Source organism: Rousettus aegyptiacus, unplaced genomic scaffold (assembly GCF_014176215.1).
Source record: "Rousettus aegyptiacus isolate mRouAeg1 unplaced genomic scaffold, mRouAeg1.p scaffold_m13_p_2, whole genome shotgun sequence".
Taxonomy (NCBI): Eukaryota; Metazoa; Chordata; class Mammalia; order Chiroptera; family Pteropodidae; genus Rousettus; species Rousettus aegyptiacus.
Genome location: NW_023416295.1, coordinates 67,807,846 through 67,830,726, shown reverse-complemented (window position 1 = coordinate 67,830,726; position 22,881 = coordinate 67,807,846).

Here is a 22,881-nt window from a genome sequence, read left to right as displayed (position 1 = left end):
AAATGGTCACTCCTAGAATCTGGTATACAAATCCAGGAGTTTATGTTCTGGTAAAAGTATATTTTAGTGAAGTTGGGCTGCCCTTAAACTGAGATTAAGTTATTATGTAGGTATCTCCTATGATAAAACCATAATAACAAACATGCAATAACAAAAAGATTTATCTCCAACTTATTTATTTATGAAGTTTAATTTTAATTGGTTTTCATATAAGTATAATATTTATCTTTGCTTATTTGTAGTTAAAATTTAGTATTGTTGTTTTTGCAGTTAAGATATATTTTTGCATCTGTATAAATGTTTATGAAAGATAATTTGTATTCCTTTATAAAAAGATCAAAAGAGGTATGTTTTCTTTAATATAATGAGAAATAAAGCCCACAAATCAGACAGACTGCATCTGTGGGGAAGATGCAAGACTACATTTTACTCAAGATAACATTTCAGAATGATGCCAGGGAACCTGCAAAATTATAGTGTTGTGTTGCCAACTTCATTTTAGCATTTGGAATTAATTTTTCAGTGTATTTTTGGAAGTAAGAGGTGAATTAATTATTGCAGGCACTATGATATCATTGCAAGTCTGAAGTTAGCGATTCAGATGAACATGGAACCAGTAATATAATTGGACTTGATTCCTTTATCTTTCAAGGGCTCTTTTACATGACAACACAATATTCACACTGCTCCAAGGGATACCTCTGGCACTTCTACAATTCTAATTTCTTTCCATGCTTGCTAGTTCATTGTTGATTCTTGGAACCCAAGCGGGATAGAGGCGGGTAGAGTAAAGCTTGGTGTCCCTCTGCCTTTCCCAAGCAAATCCCAGGTCTCTAGTTAGTTCAGGGAGCATTTGCAAAAGTTTTCCCCACAGAGAGCAATTGTTTTTAGTGAGGAATGCAAACCTTTGCTATATATTTCAGTGGGATTTGTGACTTTGGAGGGTTCTGAAGGCGAACTCCTGCTCATGGGGCACTGGAATTGATCACGTACAGTCTCCTGGAGGAGCTGCACATTTATGCCTACAATGCATGACAGCGTTAGACCAGGAGCAGAAGACAGAATCAGGTGGTTTAAATCTTCCCAGCAGACAAGTTTGGAATGCTGTCAAGTAATACATGTTTGCCCTTGATATTAGAGATCCAAAAGACTGTTTCAGCAGTGAAAATAAGTCCCAGGCCTATAGAAAGAAATGAAATGACAGTAGCTTGAAAGGCAGCACAGTCTGTCACTACAAGTAGTTACTTTTCCTCAATTTTTTTACATTTCCCCCTCAGTTTTCTGGTGCATGTTGTATTGTCTTTATTCCTCCCTTCATTTCTTTCATTTTTCAGAACAAAACTAGTTCAGTAAGATTATTATATTAAGATTTAACTGATAGTATTTGTTAAGAAGTTCCCATTCTGTCTGAAATTTTATTTTTATTTTTTCCTTTCCATACTAATGGGTGTAAAAGAAACTTCGGCTGGTAAGGCAGAGATCATTTATAACAACAACAACAACGACAACGACAACAATAACAACAACAAACGTAGTGGCTTATATAGTGCAGATGGTTTTTCTGAGGCAACAGGCTTCCTCAGTTCCAAGCCTACTTTGTCAAAGGCTCATTGGTTATGAGTTAGAGGCACTTATATTTGGCCTTTGAGTTCCAGATTGAACATCTCTCCTCTGGCTGAATTTTATTACCATGTAATAAAATAAAATCCAAGGTACTTAAACTCTTCTTAATGAGGACTACCAAAATATTTTTAAAGATATTCTGTGGCTCTCCCTTTCTGCTCTCCATATTTTAATGAGTTTTTGGAGAAAAAAAAACATGTAGAAAGAATATTTAAATCATGTCTATAACATTAATAAAATTATGAGGGCATAAAAAATTCAGATTAGCAGTTATTTTGTTTGTCAACTATGAAAGTAAATAACTGAAGTTTTTTTTCTTTCTTTCCTTCCTCCCTCCCTCCCTCCCTTCATCCCTCCCTCCTTTCCTTTCTTCCTTCGTTCCTTCCTTCCTTCCTTCCTTCCTTCCTTCCTTCCTTCCTTCCTTCCTTCCTTCCTTCCATTTCTTTTTTCTTTTTCTGCTGAATTGACCAGACTAGTCATTCAGCTTAGAATGAAGGCATTTATACCGGGATTCAAAAGAAAAAACAAGATCACTTATAAACTATTTCTCTTAGTTGTTCTTTTATTTTCTTCTGTCTTGAACTTTTGTTCATTTTATCCTTGGATTCGGATACAATGTTTCCTTAAACAAACAAACAAAACTAAAACAAACCCCAAATTGCCAATTCTAGTATATTTTTGAAGATTTTTTAAAATTGAGGAATTGACATTTTTCAGTATAAAACTAAATTTATGACTAGAACACAAGGTTTAGATTCTTTTTTTGAGGCTACACAAAGGAAACTCTGATAATATATGTACAGAGACACATATATGCTCATTTAAAGAAGACTGTAAGCAGCAAGTTTGCTATTTTTATTTATTGTTTAATATTATGTGGACTATTTGATTACCTGGTTATTCTGTTGTAGGCTTCCTCTCTTCTATAAAAATAAAATGGAAAACTAGGACTAATGTAGGTAAAATGATTTTAACTGAGTTATTGAATTGAGATGAAAGATTTTAAATGATTCACTCTTGACTTTTTCAATGAGAAGCAATGAGAAACTCTTCTTCGGGGACTGTGCATGCAGTTATTTGAAGCTGCATTAATTTTGTAACAGATAAAGAAAATTACACATATCTTCCCAAACCAACTCACACAGCAGAGCACACTGGCTATGTCTCTTGCTAGCATATGGTATTCATCATTAGCAGTAGCGGCAGCAGCCACCTCTTTTAGTTGACTGGTGGAAAATAGAGCTCCAACTCAAATCTCTGTCTGCTCGCCATAGCTTTTTCCAGTTAAATTGGTACCACAATCTGTATGGTTTCATCACTCCATTGGCAGTTTAATATAAACATCTGTTTCCAGTCTTTTATATCCTATCTGAGATTTATTCAGTCCCTCTAAGTTATCTGTCCTTTTCTGCTTCCCCATTTATTTCCCTTGACTTCTAAATGATGTTATAGTTTCCAAGATTTTTTTGGTCTTTTGCTCAGATGTGAGCACCATTAATGTATTTAATTATCTTTCTTTTCTTTTCTTTCTTTCTTTCTTTCTTTCTTTTTTTTTTGTGTGTGTGCCTGAGTTGTTTGTTTATAATAGATTCTCTTCCTATGCATTATGAAGGTCTTTACCCTCACAGTTTAATTTTCTTTGGAAATAAAGTAACACAACTCCATGTTTCAGTGACAGAGTTGATTATTTTATTGTGATCAGCATCAAAACAAAACTGTGAAGAATTTTATTCAAACTAAGAGATTTTGTCCATTCTCCACCTACATTTTGCATTTGTCACTTTGAAATGCATGGACTTGAAGATCCTAGTGCTCAGTATTCATATTCTTTTTTTTTATTCCATTAAATTTATAATGTTGGAAAGTAAAGGCATTTCCTGCGAGGTAATAATCTATGGTAGAAGCAGAGACCCTGAATCAAAGAAAGTAGAGTCTTTTAATTCAACTATTGGTTAAATGTCAGGAAATGTCCAGCCCAGAGGTCATTATTATTAAGTCAAATAGAAAGCTTTCATTTTCCTATCTCCTTTTTATTTTGGGAGCTGTTCATAATGATTGATGCTGTGTAAGTCATTAACTGCAGAGAAATGGTGGAATTCTGTAAACAATTGGCAAGCAGAACTTTGTTCTTATTGTCCCATTAAGCTTAATATGAGGTGTTAAATTTAATGAAATGTGGTGAGTGAAGTGTTATTTTCCTATTGGTTACTGTAACAGTCATTAACAAGTAGGACACGACTAGTACTGAAAATAGAATGCTGTATCCATGACAACACAGAGTTCAGCTTTTCCATTTTCAGCAAATGGGACAGCAATTACTTAATATTTTTTTCATTTATTAATTTTCTTATAAGTGGATGTAACAAGAAGACTCTTAACTGGGCAGTTAATTGTACAAATTAGCTAAAATTTTAAGCTATATCACATATACTAATTTAGTCATTCACTCGTTTCTATAAACATTTGTTGAGATTCTACTAGATGGTACACAGTAAGCATATAGTAAAGAATAAGATGTTATTTTTTCCCACCAGTCGTTCATGGTCTAATTAATGCAGTGGTTCTCAAAGTAGGCTCTCTGGACAAGCAGCATCAGCATCACTGGGAATTTGTGAAAAATGTGGATTCTCTAGGCCCTTCCTAGACATACTGAATCACACACATGGAGGCGAGGCCCAGTTATCTGTGTTTTAACAAGTCCTTCAGGTGCTTTTGATGTTTCTTATAATTTGAGAACCACCAGTCATATGAAGAAACCAAAAACTTTTCAACTAATGATACCTTGCTTGATATCTGAAATTATTAAAAAAAATAAGAGGATATTTTTGTTTAACAAAGTTTTAATTATGTAGAATTTCAGAGGTTCCATAAATATTTAGCATTTAGGTTTATGGCCAAGAAGTATAGGGTACAGACTAATTTCACATGGCTGATTAAAATCCTAATGAAAAATTTATGTTGAAAAATAAACTCATTCTACCCACTCCCTCTCAACCTTCTGGTACTGTATTCTATCACTGGATGAAGGCAATTGTTACTCATCTATTGCCCCATATCAGAAATGTCCTACTTCTCACTCCACATATCTAATTAAGCACTAAAAGAGATGCTTTTTATCTCTCGTATTCATTCATACGATTAATTTCTGAATAAGATTCAAAATATCTTGTGTGGATCACAGTATAATCTCTAAATCAGCCTCTCAGTTCTCACTCTAGGATGTTTAATTCTTACTCCTTACATGTTGGTAGGGAGATCTTTTTAAAACAAAAATCTTTTTAAAAATTTTATTAAATTTATTTGGGTGATATTGGTTAATAAAATTATATATATTTCAAGTGTAAAATTCAATAATACATCATATGTGTGTGTGTATGTATATCTATCCCAAGTTAAATTTCCTTCTGTTACCATATATTTGACCCCCTTTACTCTTATCTACTTACTCCCTTCTGCACCTTCCCTCTGGTAACCACTAAACTGTTGTCCGTGTCCATGAATCTTGTTTATCTTGTTCATTTGTTGCTTTTAGTTTTATTTCTCAGATATGAGTTAAAGTCATATGGTTTTCAACTTTCTTTCTCTGACTTATTTGCTTAGTATGATATGCTCAAGATCCATCCATGTTGTTGCAAATGGCAATATTTCATCTTTTCTTATGGAGGAATAATATTCCATTGTATATATGTACCACAGCTTCTTTATCCAATCATCTATTATAGGCACTTCAGTTGCTTCCATGTCTTGGCCATGGTGAATAATGAGGCTATGAACATCAGGATGCATGTATTTTTATAGATAAATGTTTTCAAATTTTGGGGGTAGATACCCAGAAGGGTGATTGCTGGGTTGTATGGTAATTCTATTCTTAATTTTTTGAGGAATCTCCATACGGTTTTCCATATGCCTATATCAATTTACATTCCCACCAGCAGTGTATGAGGGTTCCTTTGTCCCCATAACCTCTCCAACACTTGTTATCACTTGTCCTATTGATGATAGCCATTCCAACAGGTGTGAGCATCTTTTCATGTCTGTTGGTCATTTGTGTGTCTTCTTGGGAGAAATGTCTGTTCAGATTTTTTTCTATTGTTGAGTTGTATGAGTTCTTTGTATATTTTGGATATTAGACCCTTTCAGAGGTGTCCTTTGCAAATATATTTTCCCATTCAGTTGGTTGTCTCTTTGTCTTGATGGTTTCTTTTGCTATACAGAAGTTTTTTAGTTTGATATACTCTCATTCATTTATTTTTGTTTTTCTTGTCTTTGATGTCAAATTCATAAAATTTTCTTTAAATCCAAGGTCCATGAGTTTAGTACCTATGTTTTCTTTCAGATCTTATATTTATGTCTTTGATCCATTTTGAGCTGATTTTAATGTATGGTGACAAATAGAAGTTTAGTTTTATTCTTTTGCTTGTGGCTTTCCAATTTTTCCTAGCACCATTTATTGAAGACATTTTTATTTCTCTATTGTCTATTTTTGGCTCATTTGTCAAAAATTATTTGCCCATATATATGGGAGTATATTTCTGGACTCTCAATTCTGTTCCACTGGTCTGTGTTAAAACAAAAAATTGATCTCATTACTATGTTGATTCAAATCATTTAATGATTTTCTATAACCTTTTAGATAAATTTCTAACTTTTTAGCATGACACACAAGGTTCTCTCTAGTCTCAAAGATAACTATCCTTCTCAATGACCCCTCTCCCCACCACCACATATTTCTCTAGTCACCTTAAATGAATTACTTCTGTCTCTGTTTGGGTTCTATTAAAAGCAGAACCTGAGACAAGGACTGGTAGCAGGGACTTTAACTGGATGGTTGTATAATGAATCAGGAATAGAGAGGTCATGTATTTTTGTGAGTGTAGACATTGAAGTCCCTGCAATGGGCAATATAGCTTCATTTCTTGAAACCCCTGAGAAGCCTATAATAAGCACAAAATTGTCAGAAGGACAGAATGCTAAGTCATTCATCCACTGGCTGAAGGATGCCTTTGGATATAACACCTCAACATTTCCAGGCTGCATTTGTTCAGGGGCTAAGTGGCTTCTAGAACTTCTGAGAAGTCCTTGAAGTAGGAAACACTTCAGTAGGATACAGTCTGTGACTTTGCACAGAATTGTATATCCCAGCTGCAGCTGAAATCATAGACAGGCAAAGGCGACATGCCTTTGGACAATGGAAAGATGGTTCCACTGTGCTATGCTTTTCTGTCTTTGCATGAAAATGTTCTTATGTGCTTAAAATGTCTTTATTGCCTCTTCTTCTCCAAGTTCATATAGTTAACTCATGCTGATCCCTCAAGTTTCAGTTTCAGAATAAGCTCTACCAGAAATTTTTCCCTAATCACGAGTATTATCTGGAAATCTTTCTTCAGTATATTCCAAGTGTTCAGGGTGGTGCCGCACCATGCCATATATCACAACAAATGGCAGTTATTGTTTTACTTCTGCCTCTAGAATAAAATCACCTTGAGGGTGGGAAATGTATCTTGCTTGTGTTTGCTTCTATTTTTAGTACAATGCTGGATATTCTAGCACTCAAATCAATATTTGTTGAAATAAATGAAAGCATGAATGAACAGAGTAAAATTAATCCCCTGGGCTAAGCTTTATAAAACATCATTTCTTATCGTGTCATCTCTCATCAAAAATTATAACTAGTTGTGCCCTGCTGACATACACCTAAATTCTTTAACTAGTCTTTCCAAAGTTTCCATAAGGTAATCCCAAACCGCTTTCTTAACCTGATTTTTCATTATCCTCATTTATTTTTTTATTTTTTTATTTTTTTTTACTCCAGATACACTGCTAACTCACTATCCTTATATAGCCTTCTAGATCTCCATCTTCATACACTTGGGTACACTATTCTGTCTTTTTTTTTTCAAATGTATGCCTAACTCACACATATTTTGAGGCTTAGTTTAAACCCTGTTTTCTTAAAAAGAACAGCAGCAACAACAAAAAACCTTGACAATTAGCCTACAGAGGTCATTTTTGCTCCTTTGAATTTTTGCATTTTTTTTGTTGTCCATCAATTACTAGTAATAGAGCCATATCGATGTCGTCTGCATGCACTGTATCTCTTCAAATAGACTACACTTACTGAAGTCAGATTCCATGTCTGATACAATCTTTGGGATGAGATTGTAATTCTAGATATCTAATTCAGTGCCTAGAATGGACTATTGTATATATTGCAAGCTCAATGCTATTTCTTTATGGATGGTCAGACTCTTCAGACATTTATTCACATTATCAGTCATTTCAAACACCGGTGACTCTGGATAGTCCAGTTAAAACTGCATTCTACAGCAAACATCCACCTTGACCTCACTGATGGAGCAAAGCAGGTAGACATTTGCTCAAAACTTTAGCAATAAAAAAGGGAGAATGATTTAGCAGTTTTCAAAAAAAAATCATAAAGAAGGATTTTCTAACAAAGCAATTTGAAAATATCACCTAGAACAATTAAATTTTGCTGAATGTAAAAATAAGCAGAGAATATAAGTTTACCTTTGAAAAAATTTAAAATGGTACTGATATTTCTATTCTGAAATTTTTGCTTAACATATTTATTGGTTTTATAATATTTTAATAAGAGAAAGAGGGAAAGTGAGGCGTGGTTAAATGATCTTAAAATACAACCAGCTACTGATCATAGATATTGAATTCTATAAATTATTAATATTTAAGAGGTAGGGCCTTTTAATTTTGGAACAACTAAAGATGAGTAGAGAAGAATTTTTTTTCTTTTGTAGAGGAAAATTGAGCAATGGGGTTTGAAATGGGTGCAAATTTGAACTGTAATACTTTGTGTACCCTCAATTGTTTTTTTGTTACTACCACTATGTATTATTTACTAAAAAATATCAAAATATTGAAAAACCTTTTTCCTTGATTTTCATTACTTCAAGAAATGGAAGCATGAATATGGACATGATAATATTGGCACTTTAACTTTTTTACTCTGTGTGAGTATCATTTAATATTGGACTAATTACAAAATATGGAAATTATACATGTTTAAATAGGCATTGGTTAAATCAATCAATGAAGCTGAACTAAGAGACTATGTTGAATGATAAGAAAATCATTCGTGAATATTTAATGAATTGAACAGAGAGACCTTTGTTGAAATGATATCTTATAAGCTTTAATTATAATAGAATTCTGACTTTTCATCACAATATGGTTTTCCGATTCATTCTTTGGGTTTGCTTTTTTTTATACTATAAACTTAGGCAAGAGATTTGCTTATCGTATGTTAGAAAGGATAAAAGAAAGGATTTACAAAATCATTCCCTCCCCCACTTGGCTACTTTCCTTTTAATTCTTCCAACATTAATACAATGTTGCTGAGTATGTTATGTTGTTACTAGGTTGTGTCAAATCAAGAGAATAATTGGACATTAAGATTCATCTCTGAATACATTAATTAGATGATTTCTTTATTTCTGTCTTAAGTTACTAATGATTTCCTCTCTATAACTAGGGAAACTCTGTAAGAACTCATTATCCTTTTGGGATTGTATAGCTACTTTAAGATGATTTTTGGTGGCTGTGGTCGTTCTGGTAACAGTAGACTTTATATTAAGTTCCAAAAATTAAAATTTCAAAAAGAAAGGGTATTATTTAGATTTAAAATGTATGCCCTTTGGGGGGTTATTTCTTTTCAGATGGAATATGTTCCACAACAATTGTACCTATAGAGAAACATGAGGCCCCCTGTGAATACTAATATGCTCATCAGGATGATAGGTGAGAAGTCACATTTTCTCTAAATGCTGAGTTCTACAAATGTCTCTGCTACATGCAGGAGATCTAATTGTCCTCAGCCTAGAGGTTAATGTCTTGATGCACTGAAAACTCATTGTGAACAGGTCCTCATTTTCATTCATCTTTGTGTTCCTAGTGCCTTGCCCAGTGTCCAGTATAGGAGAGGCTCAATAAATATCTTTTATCAGCTAATGGATAAAATCACTTAACCTTTTTGAGTCTAAGAGTGGTAAACTCGAAATTATCTGAAGGTCTTGCTTATTGTAACATTCTATAAACTTTAAGCAGGTGTCTTTCCATAGATAGTGAAAACTTTACAAAAAATTTACTTCATCATAATATTTCAAATTGCTGTAATTTAATAACATTTCTTGCAAATAAAGTTAGACTTTGAACTGACAAAAAGTTAATGAGTTGCTTTACATTCTTCATTGTGTCAGTACATACAGGTAAAACTCATCAAAATTTAATTTCATGAAACAAAAATGGGGTGATGACCTGAAGGGGTACCAACATGGAGTTCAGAGCTGATAATCTGGGAGAGGAACTCCAAAGACAAACTCTGCCCCACTTGCTATTTGCCTATGTGGGCCAGCCCTTCTCTGAATATTTTTTTCCTCCTCCTTTTGGCCCATGTGCTTTGGTGCCATCTTCTACTTGACACAATGGATGCTGTCCCAGACTACTTCATTTAAATTGAATTTTTGTAAATTAGATTACAGCATTTAATAAAGTATTATTGAACTACATACAGTACATACTATGCTCTAGACTATATGGGTGGATCCAGATCTCGACCTCACAGATTTACAATCCAGTAAGAGAAACTCAGCACAGGGATAATGTTAACATGAAATATAATACCACAGGGAGCAGGAAAAGATGCATCCCTCCTAGAACTAGCATGGAATGATGTGGAAACCCGTTTCCTTTGAAATGCCCTGGGGCTCAGCAATTAAAGGAAGCTGGTTGTGTATACTCTTCAAAGTTCTTTTGTTTTCAAATGACATACTCTGAAATTTGTCCATAGTAAGTTTGAGCTTTCTATATGCATGTTTTTTTTCCCCTATATAATGAGTTTTGCTAAAGAGCTGAACATTTTAACAGAATGGGAGCTTTTACTGCTTCCTCTTACTGACCATTGCCCATATAGACTTGATGTGCTCCTGAAAGCTGACAAATATGCTTTCAGTTTTTATAAAACCATTATAGGTAAGGGCAGAATAATGAATTTTTTTCAGTACCTCTCCTTTGAATTGACAAGCAGGTTTACCCTGTGTCAAGGAGATATCATTGCTGCTTTTCTATTAATAGTAAGTTGTAATCTTATAGGTGTCATAGTGATTGGTTAGCAAGCAGAAACAATTCTATTAATTTGATAATACTATTTCTCCACTATCTTATATCACCTGTTTAGTCTGGATAATGAAAGTAGCATGCTAAAGTAGCTCAAAGCAAGTTTAAATTTGACTATCAGATGAATTCCTTTTTTAAAAAACTTATTTATTTAAATTAGTTCCAAGTATACAGTACATCAGTTAGACATCGTATAGTTCATGTTAATGCTAACTGCATTCTCTCTGCCATACTCCCTATCTCTGTGACCAACTATCGACTACTAATTTGTACTTCCTTATTCCTCATTGGAGGAATTCTTTTGACAAATATTATTGACCACTATATTCTAGGCACTATGTAGAGCCCTGGAGATAGAGGTAAAGATCAAAACAAACTCAGTTTCTGCACTAAGAATGGGTTTAAAGTCTGTTAGGAAAGACATTTATTAATCAAATAAATCACACAATAAGTGTGTAATGACATATTTATAAAATAATAGCCCTAGAGCCACCAATTATAATTGAACAGTTTTAGGTGAGTGTGTATGTATATGGGTAGATGTGTGCTGTCATGTGATTATACTAGCATTCATAAAGTATTCTGTCTGCAATGTAACTGATATTGCCAACAGTGGATGTGATGAGACCAGTCAAAAAGTCCAGAAAAGACAGCAATATTAGTTTAGGCTAATGTAATAGCAATGACAATGACAGTAGACAGATGACCCAATTATTACTTCAGTAAAGGATTGAAAAAAATTTAAACATTAATATTTTTTAGATGTCTACAATGTCCCAAATGCTCTTTTAGGTTGTAGAGATAAAAAATGAATAAATTAAAAAAGTATCTTCCCTAAAGAAACTCCCTGTCTGCTGAGACATTTCCAAGTATGGTCAAATATGCATTCATATAAGAGGAGAATAATGTAAAGCAGCTATTGTCAGATGATTCATATTCGCTATTGTTTAATGTTAGCATATGTTATATAACTTCTACCCTTCAGGGTTATTTAAAAATCAATAGAAATAATGTATTTGAAAATACTTTCAAAAGATAAATATAAGATGTTATTAATTTTTCTTTTTACAGTTTCCTAATTATATCTAGCTTAAGCTAATATTTAAATAAATTTTTATTTCCTGAGTACAAAGAAGTTGGGGAGGTATCTTAGATCACTTGGGCTGATATAACAAAATACTATTGACTGGGTGGCTGAGTGGTTTAAACAACAATTTATTTCCGACAGTTCTGGAGGCTGGAAGGTCAAAGATCAAGGTACAGGCAATTTCTGTTCCCCGTTTCAGGAGCAAGGTGGGAGAGGCGGAGGCGGCCTGTCTCTCTTCATTGGTAAAGAAAGATTTCAGGTCTTCCTTCTCTCTTATTTACCTATTCTCTCTCTCTCTCTCTCTCTCTCTCTCTCTCTCTCTCTCTCTCTCTCTTTATTTGTATTAAATTGATTGGGGTGACATTGGTTAATAAAATTATACAGGTTTCAAGTGTACCATTAAAAAATACATCATATGTATATTGCATCGTGTGTTTATGACCCAATGTAAAATTTCCTTTGATATTTAACCCATTTTACCTTACCTATCTTCTACCTCCCCTCCTTTTCCCTGGTAACCACTAAACTGTTGTCTGCGTTGATAAGTCTCTGTTTGTTTTGTTTGCTCATTGCTTTAAGTTTTATATCCCACGTGAGTGAAATCATATGGTTCATGACCTTTTCTGTCGATCCCTCTCTCTTTTTTTAAGGACACTAATCATGCCATGGAGCTTCACCCTCATGACTTTATCTAATCTTAAGTCTCTCCTAAAGGCCCCATCTTTAACTACCATCACATTGTGGGTTAGGATTTCAACATACAAATTTTGGAGAAACACAAACATTCAATCTAACAAGAGGACTCCGAAGTGTGCTAAACTGTGACAAAGTAACTTACATGGAAATTTATTCCTGCTAATAAAGAAAATGACAAAGATTTGGATTCCCAAAATTACTTTTAGTGGTAGTACCACGGTGGTCTCTGCACTATCTTCATCTCACACCTCACAATTGGAATCAAAATGGAACTGAGAGATTACTTTAGTTGATTGAGTCAACTAAATTAGAGGTGAATTCGAGTTAATATTATTTTGTGCATTTGAATTCAGGGTTTTTCAAGTCACTAAATCTTTCTTTCCTAACTTTTCGTTATGTAAAATGTTAAATATAAACAGAAGTAAAGAGAATACTAATGATGATTCCCTTATTTCCATTGCCACCTTCAATAATGATCAACTTTGTAGTAATCTGATTTCATCTATTCCTCATTGTTCTTTGTTTTTTTTTTTTTTTTGTCAGAGTATTTTTAAAACAATTTCAGACAAAATATTGTTATTTCCCCTGTAAATATTTTAGTATGTGTTTCACCTGATAAAGCTTTTTCTTTTTTCACATAACCACTTCTACTTTGCTAATCAAGCTAACAAAATTAAGAAATATTTCTCAATATCACTTAATAATTAATTTATATTCAAAGTCTCCCATTTATTTCCAAGATTTTTTTTATTGTTGGTTTACTCAAATCAGGATTCAACAAGGTCCATATACTGTACTTCATTGTTATGTTTTATGTCTTTTTTTAAATTGTATAAATTACTTCTTCCTCTCATCTCCACCCCTTTCTTCCTCCCTCTTCCTTTCTTTTCATGCAATCAGTTTGTTGAAAATATCAATCATTTATCCTGGGAAGATTGGACATTCCTTAAGCTAGCAGTGTGAGCTAGTTTTTCTATCTCCTGTATTTCCTGTAAATAGGTAATTAGATCTAGGTTTTATTAACAATTTATCTAAACCTTTTATGAAAGCAGGGCTTGCTGAAAGGGCCCTTGTTTATTTGGGAAGTGACTCCACAGGGGTTCTGAGGAAACAGAGAGAGCAAGCCAGGAAAGATCATTTAAGGTTACATTATCAAGGTTCATGCTGTAGACAGCAGGTCTCTGTTCAGCGGTAACCTCTGAGAAGTTTAGAGGCTACTTCTTAAACTTACCACTGACTCCCCTTTACCTTTGGTTGAAGATTTCCCTGGAAGCTGATGTTTGCATAGAGTGAGTTGGAACTATTCCCCAAAACTACATACGAGATCAGTGATGGGCAGAGGAATGAGCACTGGAGGCATCTGCTACAATTAGTTTCAGATTTTTGGTTTAACTTTTTCAGGCTAGAACATTTCATACATTTCTGTGTATAATTTTTGTGAGAGGGTTATAATGATTTGTTACCCTATTTTATTTATTTTTTGAAAGGGAATATTCACTTTGTGTTGTTTCATCTTTTTACAATGAAAATGTCAATTACTAATTATTTAATTTTTAAAAATTTATTTTTCAGTTACAGTTGACATATAATATTATATTAGTTTCAGGTATAAAATATAGTAATTAGACATTTATATACCTTATGAAGTGATCACCCCAATAAATCTAGTTGCTTCATTTTAAATAATTCTAGGTTTAATGGTTCAATGTATTAGCTTTTTAAAGCTCTGCAAAAACTTTTCAGTAACAATTTTACATTCAATGATAATCATCTATATCATTTCTTTCAGGGTTGAAAAATGGTGATTTTTCTAATTCCATTATTTTTTCTATATTTACTTGTTGAAATTTTTCTAAAAGAAAACTTTTCTTTTATTAATTATTTAATTACCTCAAAGTAACTAAAGACAGGATAAATTCTTGAAACTTTTCTTCCCCATTCCTTTTAAATATCAATTTATAATCATTTGTTGGTGCCCTGACAACCTCCAATGCAATCCATGTAATTTTATTTCTTTCTCTGAATAGTAGAGCTGTAATTCCATGCTATGTTTAAACAAGCAATGGGATGAGGATTATTTTTTGGTTGTTTCACATTATTAACAAATTATCAGGCACTCCTGCTTAGTAAAAGGGAACAGGCATAATGGGGTGAATGGATAGCTCAACAGCAAGCAGGAGACAAGGAAGGCAAAAATCACTTCTAATCAAGCAAGAAATGAGTCAAGAGGCAAGGGAAAGAATGGTCTTGGTACTGGCAAAACTCACAAATATTTGCTTGCATACACTAAGTTTGAAACCCTAGATTTCTGCTACTCATGTGCTTCTGGAGCTCTTGCTTCTCAAAGTAGAAACCCAGATCCTTTTAGTCTTACTTTCCTAAAATGTTTTTTTTTAAAAAAAATGTTAAAGACTGTGAGTAGTGAGGTCAAATTAAACTGCCGGGCGACTGATTTCACAGCTAAGTAGGGTCACCAACTCACTCCAGTTTTCCTGGATAGCCCCTCATCCCAGCACCCCCTCAAGTTCTGGGTGGATCAGAATAGTTGGTCACTCCAGCTAAAAGGGATTTTTTTTACTTACAAGATAAGTTCAGTTTTACAATTGAAGAATGGAAACACGATTTCCTTAGTTTGTGATTGATTACATTATTTTTCCCTTTCATTCTCCTTTGTGACCACCAGCACATGTTTGTTTATAAGGGACTGTCAAGAAAAGGCTATGTTCTGTATTCAAGAAACAGAGAAAGTGAAGTCACCAGACTGCATGGGAATCAAAACATTGCTGCTAACATCACTAACACTTATTCTAAATTAAGCTGAAAATGAGAATTGAGAATAACGATTTCTGCATAATTGTTATTGTATTCATATTAGCTGTAGTTATACCTCATTGAAGAAATATAATCTTCCGAACGATTATTTTCTTTAAGGTTAGGCTTGAAAGTGTTCTGATTCCATTGTTAAGCTATACTATTTAATCCTCATTACACTTTGCATGTCTATGAAATCTATGATCCTGCATGTATCTTTGAACTATAACCTGGTAAATATTTTATTTTATAATATTTCCATTTAATCAAGTAGCTCCAATTGGCTAGAGACAATCATTCTGGAATATGTTTTTCTTTGCCATCTGAATACCTATTTATGGGATCAGAGTGTCCTTCAATGATCTCACTATACAACTTATCCAGTTACCATTTTCATGTGTGCTTTTGTCATGTTCTGATGCGGTGTAACCAGACAGATTTAGTCTTCCATGCATTGAAACTAATAAAACATGAGGATTTTATACCCTGCAGATTAAGCAAATTCATAGATGGGATGGAGAGAATAATTCAGCTGCTTCTCAGAATCCCTACCTCATTGGCAGAGATTTTCAACTGTGTCTGTGACTAGGCAAAAGCGATATGGGACACATGTAGGATATTTTTAGTGCCCAATGTGCAGGTGATAGAAATACAAAGTGCAATCTAAAAAGAAAGATAATTAACAGCCACAAGGGTAACTCTCGTTCATATTTTACAAATAACTTTGGGAATATGGCTTCATGAAAATGGAGTTTATGTAAGACACAAATGCTACTTTTGAACATCAGTTGAAAGGTATGTTCAGTAATCTGTCCAAGAGAATAAAGAGTTATTGTTGTTTAGCTTGAATCTTTGCATCCATCTGCATTTCCTTTTTAATTAGTAAAAATATAAAGAATGTCTTTTGTAAAAACCAGAGTTAAGTTTTAAACGTGGACTAGAAGATTTTAGATTTTTAGCTTCAGTGGCCATGGGCAAACCAGCACACTTCTCTGAACGTGGGTTTCTTCATCTTTAAATGGGTAATGGAGATGACTGCTCAGTCTGCCTCACATGCTCTTCATCAGAATCAAATTAGATCATGTAGAAAAAGATTTAAAAATTAGAAACACCAAGAAAATATTAGTTATGAATATAGAGTTAATATTTTTTAGAATTTGAGAGGCACTTTATTTGTTGATGTATTTTTCATAAAAAATGTCAAATTTAAAAATACTCAATAGCACATTACATAATGATTTGTACATAGTAGACAGTCAATAAACCTATTCTTTCTTAATTTATTGGATCACATCTCCATGTATATGTCTTTCTAGGAAGACAATAATCTAGAATTGTTTCCTATTTCCCCGGACCCTGGTGTTTTCAAAAGCTCTTTCTACAAAAACTCGCTTCCTTTGTACCGAACTATCTTGGGAGAAGAAACAGACCTTGTTTATTCCTAATAATATAAATTTCACTCCATGAAATATAACTGAGCTACTGTCTTTAATGTTTTAAACATTTTCTCAAGGAAAAATTTTCATCCTGGATTAAACTAGCTGTCTAAATAGATTGATTCTTACCCTGAAGTCACTGAAATAACATTTTAATGTCACTTTCAAAATATAAAATTTGATGTGGTTTTTGAAAGGTGAAATGAATAAAATATTTGAAGCTAAAAAACAAATGCAAGAATATTACAACTATTTTACTACCCAAAATACAGATACACACATTCCAATTATCCTTTTCTCATTTAAATATTAAAATGGCAATTGAGAGACATCAATAATATATTTTTGTCAGGTTTTATTATGCACAGATGACAATTATCAGATATTTCAAAATAGCCTTTTAGGGACTTCTGATATATCTCTTTAAATTTTCTGTAAGTGCTTCTAGTCGTATTTGCTTTGTTTAGGTTTTACTGCATCAGAAGGAGACAGACCACTTTTTCTAGTGACAAAGAAAGAACCCAAGAAGGGGCAGTGTCTTTTTTCCCTCACAGGTGATGGAGTTTGTATAAAGAATGCAGTGGATAATGGCTGGCTTGTCTTCTGAACAGATGGTGATGGTCTTGTTGCTAGGATAAGGCCTCAAGAATTTAGTTTTTAATTCCACATTATTTGCCTCAGTGCCATGAATATCCCTAGGTTTCCTGAGGCAAAACTACAAAAAAGGAAGAAAAAAACCACACAAGAAGACAGACGAGAGAGAGAGAGAGAGAGAGAGAGAGACAGGGTGACAGAGCAAAGACTGGAGCCAGGTCAACAGAGGCTTTGGGGAAAATATCTGTTCAGCTGTCTGCAATCACCTGGGTTTGAAAGACAGGCAGGAAGGAAGATTGGTTTGGCAGAAGAACTGGGCTTTTGATGCCTTCGATACCACAGAGAAAAATACCCATTTCTTCCCATTAGAAGTCTGTTGACTTTCCTAATTAAGATAAACATATTTCTGAAGGAGTTAGCTCTTACAGCATGACATTTATAAAAACAACTATATATACACACAAGAATGTTTGCCAAGTATTTGGGCTGATGGTGGTCTTATGAAGCATTTTATAGAAATATTTTAAAATAGTTGCTGTATCTAAAAGTGAGCAAATTTCATTCCCTCCAGTCAATTAAATATCTAATTTCAACTCTACGAGATAATAACTGAAGTATTTTTTATAAATGAATGAACAGTTAGAAAACTGTTAAACACATAGCCCTGAAGCATGAAAAATATATTCGTTTAACAGCTTTATTCTTTTATCGTTAATTTACTTCAGAGAATTTCCTCTAGTGTAATTTTCAATAAAATGCTGTTATTTTGAAGTCTCCTTTATTGAATATAAGAGCGATGTATGTGATTATAGGCCAATAGTCTAAAGGACTTGGGTATGCTGAACACTTGGCTGTGAGTGAGGGTGTGTCTATGTGTTGGAACAGGATTACCAGCCGGGGTTGTCAGATCATCTGCCTGAATTAGTTACTTCAATCAAATCACTCATTATGTTGTATGTCCTTCCACCACCACACATACACACCATAACTGACATTAATCACTTGTCTCAGAACTATCTGGATGCAACTTTAATAATTCAATAATTGACCAAAGGCTTTTTATAAATAATGTGACTGATGGCATTATAAAGTCTTTCAGTTAACCTGTGTCTCACTGTAAAATGTTAACATGTGTTCGCTGATTCCCTGTGCTTTGGTTCAGACTAAGATCAGGTACCTGCCAGTGCTGAGAAATCTATACCTCACTCACTCAAAATTGTCGTTAGGAGTATAGCATTGAGAACTGTCAGTGAAGCCTGTATTATGTAGGTTGAGAGTATGAATTACATACTATTACTGTGTTCCAAAAGCTGTCAATCACACTCAGGTTATATATTAGCTGGTTGGAGAGAAATGATGATGCCATACATTTTTTTCCCCACATACATCTCCTCTAACCTTTGCATTCACGACTCTCTGCAATTCTGCCTCCCCTGACAAACCACTCTGTTTTAGGGGCTCTTCTGGTAAAACGGTCCAACATTTGTGTTTTTAAAATCCCTACACATCAAAATTACCTGTCTGATATTAAATCCCCTCAGGGCCTTTAAGTAAACTATCTGTATAGTCTGATTGATTTAATTCAAGGGAAAGTGTTAATAATTTATTAATAGCTTCTTAGATAACACCCTTGCTTTCTGGAAAGATTTTTAATGATGCAAATAAATAAATAAATAAATAATGACTAGTGATCAGAATTCTAAATGCTACCAGAGAAATGATATTAAGAACACGAGGAATGAATGGAACAGATATTTTTGGCAGAGATGCTCTTCTGTATTTCCCAATGCACATCATGTAGATGGCTGCCTTTTCTACGATATGTCTGACCAGGCTTGTTTGAGAGAATTTTTGTCATATTCAATTGTGTGCGTGTGTCTAGAGAAGTAATAGATACCATAATCTGGCTCTTTATTTCTATTGGCTAAGACATGCTGTAAAATGTGTCATCCAAAAAAGCAGACTTAATTTAAATAACCAATTGTTTAGAAAATATCCAATTACTAAGCTATTCATTTGGCCAAATTTACTTAAAAAATATTTCTAAACTTATTTGCATGGAGAAGCAGGCATATTTTATCTCAAATTAATTTATTTCAAGCTTTGTCTTACAAACTTTGGAACTTCGCATGACACATGTCCTTATGTATTTCACATTCATCCAAGAAATGTATGATTGTGCAAGTCACAGGTGAATTTGATACATTCCTCTGCTTTTTGTTATTGTTTCCAGTTCTGGTAGACAGAGAAGCAAAGGCATTGACCTAATTTTACACATACAGGCATTTCAAATAAACCCTGTACTTAAATATCATTTAAGTGGTTCTCAATTTAGGACATTTTCCTCTGAAAATATTTTACATTATGTTTGTTATTTGCAACATTTCATTGGCATATGTGTATATCTGTATATATTTTATATTTGGACAGTCAGATTTTAGAAAAAGACCATCATATCACCAGTTACCAAATCACCAGAAAGCTGACTTGAACAACTGTGAAGTCCTATTGAGTTGTGGCCTTAAATCTTCCCCTCCCCTTTTAAATATAGAGAATTCATGCTGGCAGCAGACTTTAAAATGCTGATTTATGATTACACCCACTTAACACTTTCATGATTTGAATGACCACTAGAGCAGCTTTGGAACCAAAAAGGAAAAGGGAAAGGTCAGGGCTGTTGCTATGGCAATCATGTTGGGTTTTGTGGGACCAGTTACTTCTGATTGAGACATTTTGATTGGCCAAGCTTATCAATGAGCATCCAGTGAAGGATTTGTAAAGAGATCTGTGGGGAAGAGAAAAAAATTAAGGCTAGAGAAGATAATCGTATGTTTCTTCCTTTTATTACTTTTGTTTTCTCTATCATACCCCTTCTATTTCTTGATTATAATGAATGTATATATTTTATGATGGTCACAGAAACTTATGTGATACAAAAAGAAATGTCATTGCTATTATTGGATGATTTTCCATCGGAGCACATCAGGGGGTCTGGGCATTTACAAAGAAGTTCAGTAATTGTACTATCTTGCTTGGTGGGTAAGTCATACAGAAGAGAACAAACTGTGAAAACTATGCCTGCTATTTTTTTTTCTTTTTTTCTTTTTCTTTTGGTGAGCACGTTAACAATCTGTTAAAGGAAACTTTGGTATTACCCAGAAGGTTGTTCTCTACTTATTATATTGCCAATACTGTGTTCAAATTGTGTAAATGTTTATTCTTAAATGAACTTTATCGCATTTAGATTTTTCAGGGATCACTAAACAGAGGGTGGTTTCATTATATACCACAGCGATGGATGTTTTACATACATCCAAGTGAGTTAGAAACAAAAGTTTTTTGGGGGTATTATTTATTTGATCATAGACCACTACAGTGTAATGAAAGAAGCATACATTTATGTACAAATGTGAAAAGCATAGAGCAAAAATGAGGATATGACTTAGCATCATGTGGTTTTAAATGTGAGAATCACAATCACCCTCGGCAATCTCTAAATAACCGCTCAATGTGATAGATACTAATAAAGTACATCTAATTACAGCTTAACTCTGTTTCAAGAGCAAGAAATAAAGGTGACAGATTTTTTTTGGGGGGGGGGGGAGGTGGATTTAGGATTAGAATAAAAGCAGAAAGCCCATTCACAAAGTTAGTATTTTTATCACAAATCAAAATTATTCAGATTCATGGGATGTGAATTTGCTGGATAGAAGGGATGATAAAGATAAGAGAAAGGGACATGTTGCTTCTAGACTCTGCAAATCATTGACTTTATAGTTATAGATAAGAGTTTAGGATTTGAGAGTAATTTAGGGGAGTAGTGACCAAGTGAGTTAGATTCTGTGTGTATTTGAAGCTACTCCCTGAAGTTGTGCAAAGGAAGGAAGAGTTCTTTCTAGAGTACTGAACCAAACTGGCAATTGTTTGGGAGCATAAAAATCTGGCTCAACACAATACAGATAACATACCCGTATTGATATGTTATCTGAACTATTTGTTCCCTACTATTTTCAGTACCATTTGAACGTTATGGAGATTGATTCGCTCTCTATCTTGCATTGCTTTTATCTTTGTCTAGAGAAAGGGGAGATAATTATATATTACTGAAATATGTATGTTAGCATATTCTGTATGTAATAATATAAGATCGTTCTTAAGGCTTTAAAAGAATGGATTATTTTTATTTCAATGCCTGCAGATTATTCTTTGTGACATCCTCTTTCTATTCTATTTCAACAAATAAGTGTGCTTTTTTGCTTTGAGTTTGAAACTAAAAAGATAAAGATCAGAGTTATGGCAAAATAGAGAAGAATTAATATGCATATACATACATATCTTCTAGAAGAGTACACTTAAGATCCTAAAAGTTTTATCCATCCTGATGTAACAGCTGGTTTATTCAAACAAGATTCAGTCTCTTTCACTCATCTTTTTCTAAGTTTTAGATTTTGGCTATGAAGATTATGCTATTTGGTAACACATTTGAACAATGCCCAAAGGACTCCTTTAACTTGGTACTTTTTGCAGAGAGCAAAGGTGGAGTGAAGTAAGAAGGAAATTACATTCAACACACAGTCATTTGCCAGGCACTGTGCTAAGTACTTTTAAATGTCTTTTTTTTTTTCTTTTAAACTTACTCTTCACAAGAGTTATCCAAAATAGCTATCATGATCCTTATTTCTCACGTAAGAAAATAGATTCAGAGAGATTAAATTACTTGCTCAAGTTCACAAGTAGCAGGGATCATTTCTATTTTTCCTCTCACTGATTTCTCGTAGCAGTGGTTGGCACCTCACTAGTACTTGCTACCTCTATGTCATTTGTAATCCGGTTCCAAAGCCTGTGTTTCCTCATTAGTATTATAGCATCCATACTCTGAAATGAACTATACACAAAAGTTGTTTGTATTAGCTTTGGCTGCACATTATTTAGTTTCCTTTTTATACCTGTATACTTCAATTAACCAGTTTAGTTTTGTTAATAGCTATAACCCATTCATTAGAAAACTGGAGAAACCCTTAGTCAGTAATTATCTCTATGGTTTATATCCAAACCCTGTTCTATATGTGTAGAATAAATAACCATCTTAGAGTGTGCCGTCCCTCAATGCCATAGGATCAAAAAAATCTTGTCAAGTAGATCAGAAAATTTTGGGGTTGGCTGCTTTGACTCTGAGTCTCCATTTCTCTTCTGCTCCCACTACCCAGTCAGTGTAGGTGCATGTGAATGTCAGCTCCCCAGATTTCCCGGGGAATAAACCAGACTACTCAGGTTTTCTCCATATTTTGTGGTCTCTTGTTCACACAAAATTTCTCTGTTTGCTCCCTCTCCATTAGCCTTTAAGATTCTTACAGGCAGAGGTCATATCTCAATGTTTTACTACTAAATTAGCTGCATCTAATACAGCGCTGGTCCTGTAATACTTATGTAATAGCTATCTACTGGATAAGTGAACAAATGCCTTGCTAGCTATTGTTTACTTTTGGC